Source organism: Ascaphus truei, unplaced genomic scaffold, assembly GCF_040206685.1.
Source record: "Ascaphus truei isolate aAscTru1 unplaced genomic scaffold, aAscTru1.hap1 HAP1_SCAFFOLD_863, whole genome shotgun sequence".
Taxonomy (NCBI): domain Eukaryota; kingdom Metazoa; phylum Chordata; class Amphibia; order Anura; family Ascaphidae; genus Ascaphus; species Ascaphus truei.
Window position 1 is genome coordinate 12,501 of NW_027457202.1, and position 9,917 is coordinate 22,417.

The window sequence follows — 9,917 nt, forward strand, 5'->3', positions numbered from 1 at the left end:
AGTGAGAAATCCCGGGGTACAGTGAGAAATCCCGGTGTACAGCGAGTAATCCCGGGGTACAGTGAGAAATCCCGGGGTACAGTGAGTATTCAGTAATAATATATGCACCTGGATTGATAACTGGTTAAAGGACAGACAACAGAGGGTTGTCATAAATGGAACTTTTTCAGGTTGGGCTAAAGTCACGAGTGCAGTACCTCAGGGATCGGTACTGGGACCCCTGCTTTTTAACTTGTTTATTAATGACCTTGAGGTTGGGATCGAGAGCAAAGTCTCCATCTTTGCTGTTGACACTAAATTGTGTAAGGTAAAAGAATCAGAGCAGGATGTAATTTCTCTTCAGAAGGGCTTGGAGAGACTGGAAACGTGGGCAGGTAAATGGCAGATGAGGTTTAATACAGATAAATGTAAGGTTATGCATTTGGGATGCAAGAATAAAAAGGCGACTTACAAATTAAATGGAGATATATTGGGGGAATCCTTGATGGAGAAGGATTTAGGAGTGCTTGTAGACAGCAGGCTTAGCAATAGTGCCCAATGTCATGCAGTAGCTGCAAAGGCAAACAAGATCTTATCTTGTATCAAACGGGCAATGGATGGAAGGGAAGTAAATAATAATTATGCCCCTTTACAAAGCATTAGTAAGACCTCACCTTGAATATGGAGTACAATTTTGGGCACCAATCCTAAGAAAAGACATTCTGGAACTAGAGAGAGTGCAGAGAAGAGCCACCAAATTAATAAAGGAGATGGACATTCTAACTTATGAGGAGAGGCTAGCTAAATTAGATTTATTTACATTAGAAAAGAGGCGTCTAAGAGGGGATATGATAACTATATACAAATATATTCAGGGACAATACAAGGAGCTTTCAAAAGAACTATTCATCCCACGGGCAGTACTAAGGACTCGGGCCATCCCTTAAGGTTGGAGGAAAGGAGATTTCACCAGCAACAAAGGAAAGGGTTCTTTACAGTAAGGGCAGTTAAAATGAGGAATTCATTACACATGGAGACTGTGATGGCAGATACAATAGATTTGTTCAAAAAAAGGTTGGACATCTTTTTAGATGAGAAAGGTATACAGGGATATACCAAATAAGTATACATGGGAAGGATGCTGATCCAGGGATTAATCCGATTGCCAATTCTTGGAGCCAGGAAGTATTTATTTTTCCCCTTAATGGGGTTTTTTTGTTTGCCTTCCTCTGGATCAATAAGTAAGTATAGATATAGGATAAAGTATCTGTTGTCTGAATTTAGCATAGGTTGTACTTGATGGACGTACGTCTTTTTTCAACCTCATCTACTATGTAACTATGTAACAGTGAGAAATCCCGGGGTACAGTGAGTATTCCCGGGGTACAGTGAGTAATCCGGGGTACAGTGAGTAATCCCGGGGTACAGTGAGTAATCCCGGGGTACAGTGAGTAATCCCGGGGTACAGTGAGTAACCCCGGGGTACAGTGAGAAATCCCGGGGTACAGTGAAAAATCCCGGGGTACAGTGAGAAATCCCGGGGTACAGTGAGTAATCCCGGGGTACAGTGAGTAATCCCGGGGTACAGTGAGAAATCCCGGGGCACAGTGAGAAATCCCGGGGCACAGTGAGTAATCCCGGGGTACAGTGAGTAATCCCGGGGTACAGTGAGTAATCCCGGGGTACAATGATGTCACATCGCTAGTAACCAAAAAGAGATCATCTTCCCGATTTAAATCCGCAGCTTTATGCAGAATATGCGCAGTAATAATAATAATAATAGTAATAATAATAGTAATAATAATAGTAATAATAATAATAATAATAATAATAGTAATAATAATAGTAATTAATAATAATAATAATAATAATAATAGTAATAATAATAGTAATAATAGTAATAATAGTAATAATAATAATAGTAATAATAATAATAGTAATAATAATAATAATAATAATAATAATAATAATAATAATAATAGTAATAATAATAATAGTAATAATAATAGTAATAATAGTAATAATAATAATAATAATAATAGTAATAATAGTAATAATAATAATAGTAATAGTAATAATAATAATAATAATAATAGTAATAATAATAATAGTAATAATAATAGTAATAATAATAATAATAATAATAATAGTAATAATAATAGTAATAATAATAGTATCTCTTGTATGTGAAACTTCAGTTTGGTTACATGCGGCTGAAGAAAAATATCCCGGGGGGGCCGCATATAACACAGGGGTCACTGGGCCCCCCATATAACACAGGGGTCACTGGGCACCCCATATAACACAGGGGTCACCGGGCACCCCATATAACACAGGGGTCACTGGGCACCCCATATAACACAGGGGTCACCGGGCACCCCATATAACACAGGGGTCACCGGGCACCCCATATAACACAGGGGTCACCGGGCACCCCATATAACACAGGGGTCACCGGGCACCCCATATAACACAGGGGTCACCGGGCACCCCATATAACACAGGGGTCACCGGGCACCCCATATAACACAGGGGTCACCGGGCACCCCATATAACACAGGGGTCACCGGGCACCCCATATAACACAGGGGTCACCGGGCACCCCATATAACACAGGGGTCACCGGGCACCCCATATAACACAGGGGTCACCGGGCACCCCATATAACACAGGGGTCACCGGGCACCCCATATAACACAGGGGTCACCGGGCACCCCATATAACACAGGGGTCACCGGGCACCCCATATAACACAGGGGTCACCGGGCACCCCATATAACACAGGGGTCACCGGGCACCCCATATAACACAGGGGTCACCGGGCACCCCATATAACACAGGGGTCACCGGGCACCCCATATAACACAGGGGTCACCGGGCACCCCATATAACACAGGGGTCACCGGGCACCCCATATAACACAGGGGTCACCGGGCACCCCATATAACACAGGGGTCACCGGGCACCCCATATAACACAGGGGTCACCGGGCACCCCATATAACACAGGGGTCACCGGGCACCCCATATAACACAGGGGTCACCGGGCACCCCATATAACACAGGGGTCACCGGGCACCCCATATAACACAGGGGTCACCGGGCACCCCATATAACACAGGGGTCACCGGGCACCCCATATAACACAGGGGTCACCGGGCACCCCATATAACACAGGGGTCACCGGGCACCCCATATAACACAGGGGTCACCGGGCACCCCATATAACACAGGGGTCACCGGGCACCCCATATAACACAGGGGTCACCGGGCACCCCATATAACACAGGGGTCACCGGGCACCCCATATAACACAGGGGTCACCGGGCACCCCATATAACACAGGGGTCACCGGGCACCCCATATAACACAGGGGTCACTGGGCTCCCCGGGGGGCGCATATAACACAGGGGTCACTGGGCTCCCCGGGGGGCCGCATATAACACAGGGGTCACTGGGCCCCCCGGGGGGGCCGCATATAACACAGGGGTCACTGGGCCCCCCGGGGGGGCTGCATATAACACAGGGGTCACTGGGCTCCCCGGGGGGGCCGCATATAACACAGGGGTCACTGGGCCCCCCGGGGGGGCTGCATATAACACAGGGGTCACTGGGCCCCCCGGGGGGGCCGCATATAACACAGGGGTCACTGGGCACCCCGGGGGGGCCGCATATAACACAGGGGTCACTGGGCTCCCCGGGGGGATCGCATATAACACAGGGGTCACTGGGCCCCCCGGGGGGGCTGCATATAACACAGGGGTCACTGGGCCCCCCGGGGGGGCCGCATATAACACAGGGGTCACTGGGCCCCCCGGGGGGGCCGCATATAACACAGGGGTCACTGGGCACCCCGGGGGGCCGCATATAACACAGGGGTCACTGGGCCCCCCGGGGGGCCGCATATAACACAGGGGTCACTGGGCCCCCCGGGGGGGCTGCATATAACACAGGGGTCACTGGGCTCCCCGGGGGGGCTGCATATAACACAGGGGTCACTGGGCTCCCCGGGGGGGCTGCATATAACACAGGGGTCACTGGGCACCCCGGGGGGGCCGCATATAACACAGGGGTCACTGGGCCCCCCGGGGGGCTGCATATAACACAGGGGTCACTGGGCTCCCCGGGGGGGCCGCATATAACACAGGGGTCACTGGGCTCCCCGGGGGGGCCGCATATAACACAGGGGTCACTGGGCTCCCCGGGGGGGCTGCATATAACACAGGGGTCACTGGGCCCCCCGGGGGGGCTGCATATAACACAGGGGTCACTGGGCCCCCCGGGGGGGCCGCATATAACACAGGGGTCACTGGGCACCCCGGGGGGGCCGCATATAACACAGGGGTCACTGGGCTCCCCGGGGGGGCTGCATATAACACAGGGGTCACTGGGCTCCCCGGGGGGGCTGCATATAACACAGGGGTCACTGGGCCCCCCGGGGGGCCGCATATAACACAGGGGTCACTGGGCTCCCCGGGGGGCTGCATATAACACAGGGGTCACTGGGCCCCCCGGGGGGGCTGCATATAACACAGGGGTCACTGGGCTCCCCGGGGGGGCCGCATATAACACAGGGGTCACTGGGCACCCCGGGGGGGCTGCATATAACACAGGGGTCACTGGGCCCCCCGGGGGGGCCGCATATAACACAGGGGTCACTGGGCCCCCCGGGGGGGGGCTGCATATAACACAGGGGTCACTGGGCCCCCCGGGGGGCTGCATATAACACAGGGGTCACTGGGCTCCCCGGGGGGGCCGCATATAACACAGGGGTCACTGGGCTCCCCGGGGGGGCTGCATATAACACAGGGGTCACTGGGCTCCCCGGGGGGGCCGCATATAACACAGGGGTCACTGGGCCCCCCGGGGGGCTGCATATAACACAGGGGTCACTGGGCTCCCCGGGGGGGCTGCATATAACACAGGGGTCACTGGGCTCCCCGGGGGGGCTGCATATAACACAGGGGTCACTGGGCCCCCCGGGGGGGCCGCATATAACACAGGGGTCACTGGGCCCCCCGGGGGGGCCGCATATAACACAGGGGTCACTGGGCCCCCCGGGGGGGCTGCATATAACACAGGGGTCACTGGGCTCCCCGGGGGGGCTGCATATAACACAGGGGTCACTGGGCCCCCCGGGGGGGCTGCATATAACACAGGGGTCACTGGGCTCCCCGGGGGGGGCTGCATATAACACAGGGGTCACTGGGCCCCCCGGGGGGGCTGCATATAACACAGGGGTCACTGGGCCCCCCGGGGGGCTGCATATAACACAGGGGTCACTGGGCTCCCCGGGGGGGCTGCATATAACACAGGGGTCACTGGGCTCCCCGGGGGGCTGCATATAACACAGGGGTCACTGGGCTCCCCGGGGGGGGCTGCATATAACACAGGGGTCACTGGGCCCCCCGGGGGGCTGCATATAACACAGGGGTCACTGGGCTCCCCGGGGGGCTGCATATAACACAGGGGTCACTGGGCTCCCCGGGGGGGCTGCATATAACACAGGGGTCACTGGGCACCCCGGGGGGGCTGCATATAACACAGGGGTCACTGGGCTCCCCGGGGGGGCTGCATATAACACAGGGGTCACTGGGCACCCCGGGGGGCTGCATATAACACAGGGGTCACTGGGCCCCCCGGGGGGCTGCATATAACACAGGGGTCACTGGGCTCCCCGGGGGGGCTGCATATAACACAGGGGTCACTGGGCCCCCCGGGGGGGCTGCATATAACACAGGGGTCACTGGGCTCCCCGGGGGGGCTGCATATAACACAGGGGTCACTGGGCTCCCCGGGGGGGCCGCATATAACACAGGGGTCACTGGGCACCCCGGGGGGCTGCATATAACACAGGGGTCACTGGGCTCCCCCGGGGGGCTGCATATAACACAGGGGTCACTGGGCCCCCCGGGGGGGCTGCATATAACACAGGGGTCACTGGGCTCCCCGGGGGGGCTGCATATAACACAGGGGTCACTGGGCTCCCCGGGGGGCTGCATATAACACAGGGGTCACTGGGCCCCCCGGGGGGCTGCATATAACACAGGGGTCACTGGGCTCCCCGGGGGGGCTGCATATAACACAGGGGTCACTGGGCCCCCCGGGGGGGCTGCATATAACACAGGGGTCACTGGGCTCCCCGGGGGGGCTGCATATAACACAGGGGTCACTGGGCTCCCCGGGGGGGCCGCATATAACACAGGGGTCACTGGGCACCCCGGGGGGCTGCATATAACACAGGGGTCACTGGGCTCCCCGGGGGGCTGCATATAACACAGGGGTCACTGGGCTCCCCCGGGGGGCCGCATATAACACAGGGGTCACTGGGCCCCCCGGGGGGCTGCATATAACACAGGGGTCACTGGGCACCCCGGGGGGGCTGCATATAACACAGGGGTCACTGGGCACCCCGGGGGGGCTGCATATAACACAGGGGTCACTGGGCTCCCCGGGGGGGCTGCATATAACACAGGGGTCACTGGGCACCCCGGGGGGGCTGCATATAACACAGGGGTCACTGGGCCCCCCGGGGGGGCTGCATATAACACAGGGGTCACTGGGCTCCCCGGGGGGGCCGCATATAACACAGGGGTCACTGGGCTCCCCGGGGGGGCCGCATATAACACAGGGGTCACTGGGCCCCCCGGGGGGGCTGCATATAACACAGGGGTCACTGGGCTCCCCGGGGGGGCCGCATATAACACAGGGGTCACTGGGCTCCCCGGGGGGCTGCATATAACACAGGGGTCACTGGGCTCCCCGGGGGGGCTGCATATAACACAGGGGTCACTGGGCTCCCCGGGGGGCCGCATATAACACAGGGGTCACTGGGCCCCCCGGGGGGGGCCGCATATAACACAGGGGTCACTGGGCACCCCCGGGGGGGCTGCATATAACACAGGGGTCACTGGGCTCCCCGGGGGGGCTGCATATAACACAGGGGTCACTGGGCCCCCCGGGGGGCTGCATATAACACAGGGGTCACTGGGCTCCCCGGGGGGCTGCATATAACACAGGGGTCACTGGGCTCCCCGGGGGGCCGCATATAACACAGGGGTCACTGGGCTCCCCCGGGGGGGCTGCATATAACACAGGGGTCACTGGGCACCCCGGGGGGGCTGCATATAACACAGGGGTCACTGGGCTCCCCGGGGGGCTGCATATAACACAGGGGTCACTGGGCTCCCCGGGGGGCCGCATATAACACAGGGGTCACTGGGCTCCCCCGGGGGGGCTGCATATAACACAGGGGTCACTGGGCCCCCCGGGGGGCTGCATATAACACAGGGGTCACTGGGCCCCCCGGGGGGCTGCATATAACACAGGGGTCACTGGGCTCCCCGGGGGGCTGCATATAACACAGGGGTCACTGGGCTCCCCGGGGGGGCTGCATATAACACAGGGGTCACTGGGCACCCCGGGGGGCTGCATATAACACAGGGGTCACTGGGCCCCCCGGGGGGCTGCATATAACACAGGGGTCACTGGGCACCCCGGGGGGGCCGCATATAACACAGGGGTCACTGGGCTCCCCGGGGGGGCCGCATATAACACAGGGGTCACTGGGCTCCCCCGGGGGGGCTGCATATAACACAGGGGTCACTGGGCTCCCCCGGGGGGGCTGCATATAACACAGGGGTCACTGGGCTCCCCGGGGGGCCGCATATAACACAGGGGTCACTGGGCTCCCCGGGGGGCCGCATATAACACAGGGGTCACTGGGCTCCCCGGGGGGGCTGCATATAACACAGGGGTCACTGGGCTCCCCGGGGGGCCGCATATAACACAGGGGTCACTGGGCCCCCCGGGGGGGCTGCATATAACACAGGGGTCACTGGGCTCCCCGGGGGGGCTGCATATAACACAGGGGTCACTGGGCACCCCCGGGGGGCCGCATATAACACAGGGGTCACTGGGCCCCCCGGGGGGGCCGCATATAACACAGGGGTCACTGGGCCCCCCGGGGGGGCTGCATATAACACAGGGGTCACTGGGCTCCCCGGGGGGGCTGCATATAACACAGGGGTCACTGGGCACCCCGGGGGGGCTGCATATAACACAGGGGTCACTGGGCTCCCCGGGGGGGCCGCATATAACACAGGGGTCACTGGGCTCCCCGGGGGGCCGCATATAACACAGGGGTCACTGGGCCCCCCGGGGGGGCTGCATATAACACAGGGGTCACTGGGCACCCCGGGGGGCTGCATATAACACAGGGGTCACTGGGCCCCCCGGGGGGGCTGCATATAACACAGGGGTCACTGGGCCCCCCGGGGGGGCTGCATATAACACAGGGGTCACTGGGCACCCCGGGGGGGCTGCATATAACACAGGGGTCACTGGGCCCCCCGGGGGGCCGCATATAACACAGGGGTCACTGGGCTCCCCGGGGGGCTGCATATAACACAGGGGTCACTGGGCTCCCCGGGGGGCTGCATATAACACAGGGGTCACTGGGCTCCCCGGGGGGGGCCGCATATAACACAGGGGTCACTGGGCCCCCCGGGGGGCTGCATATAACACAGGGGTCACTGGGCACCCCGGGGGGGCTGCATATAACACAGGGGTCACTGGGCACCCCGGGGGGCTGCATATAACACAGGGGTCACTGGGCCCCCCGGGGGGCTGCATATAACACAGGGGTCACTGGGCTCCCCGGGGGGGCCGCATATAACACAGGGGTCACTGGGCTCCCCGGGGGGGCTGCATATAACACAGGGGTCACTGGGCTCCCCGGGGGGGCTGCATATAACACAGGGGTCACTGGGCTCCCCGGGGGGGCTGCATATAACACAGGGGTCACTGGGCTCCCCGGGGGGCCGCATATAACACAGGGGTCACTGGGCTCCCCGGGGGGGCTGCATATAACACAGGGGTCACTGGGCTCCCCGGGGGGCTGCATATAACACAGGGGTCACTGGGCTCCCCGGGGGGATCGCATATAACACAGGGGTCACTGGGCACCCCGGGGGGGCCGCATATAACACAGGGGTCACTGGGCTCCCCGGGGGGGCTGCATATAACACAGGGGTCACTGGGCTCCCCGGGGGGGCTGCATATAACACAGGGGTCACTGGGCTCCCCGGGGGGCCGCATATAACACAGGGGTCACTGGGCTCCCCGGGGGGATCGCATATAACACAGGGGTCACTGGGCACCCCGGGGGGGCCGCATATAACACAGGGGTCACTGGGCTCCCCCGGGGGGCTGCATATAACACAGGGGTCACTGGGCCCCCCGGGGGGCTGCATATAACACAGGGGTCACTGGGCCCCCCGGGGGGCTGCATATAACACAGGGGTCACTGGGCTCCCCGGGGGGCTGCATATAACACAGGGGTCACTGGGCCCCCCGGGGGGGCTGCATATAACACAGGGGTCACTGGGCTCCCCGGGGGGATCGCATATAACACAGGGGTCACTGGGCACCCCGGGGGGCTGCATATAACACAGGGGTCACTGGGCACCCCGGGGGGGCCGCATATAACACAGGGGTCACTGGGCCCCCCGGGGGGGCTGCATATAACACAGGGGTCACTGGGCTCCCCGGGGGGCTGCATATAACACAGGGGTCACTGGGCTCCCCGGGGGGGCTGCATATAACACAGGGGTCACTGGGCCCCCCGGGGGGGCTGCATATAACACAGGGGTCACTGGGCCCCCCGGGGGGGCTGCATATAACACAGGGGTCACTGGGCCCCCCGGGGGGGCTGCATATAACACAGGGGTCACTGGGCCCCCCGGGGGGCTGCATATAACACAGGGGTCACTGGGCCCCCCGGGGGGCTGCATATAACACAGGGGTCACTGGGCCCCCCGGGGGGGCTGCATATAACACAGGGGTCACTGGGCTCCCCGGGGGGCTGCATATAACACAGGGGTCACTGGGCCCCCCGGGGGGGCTGCATATAACACAGGGGTCACTGGGCACCCCGGG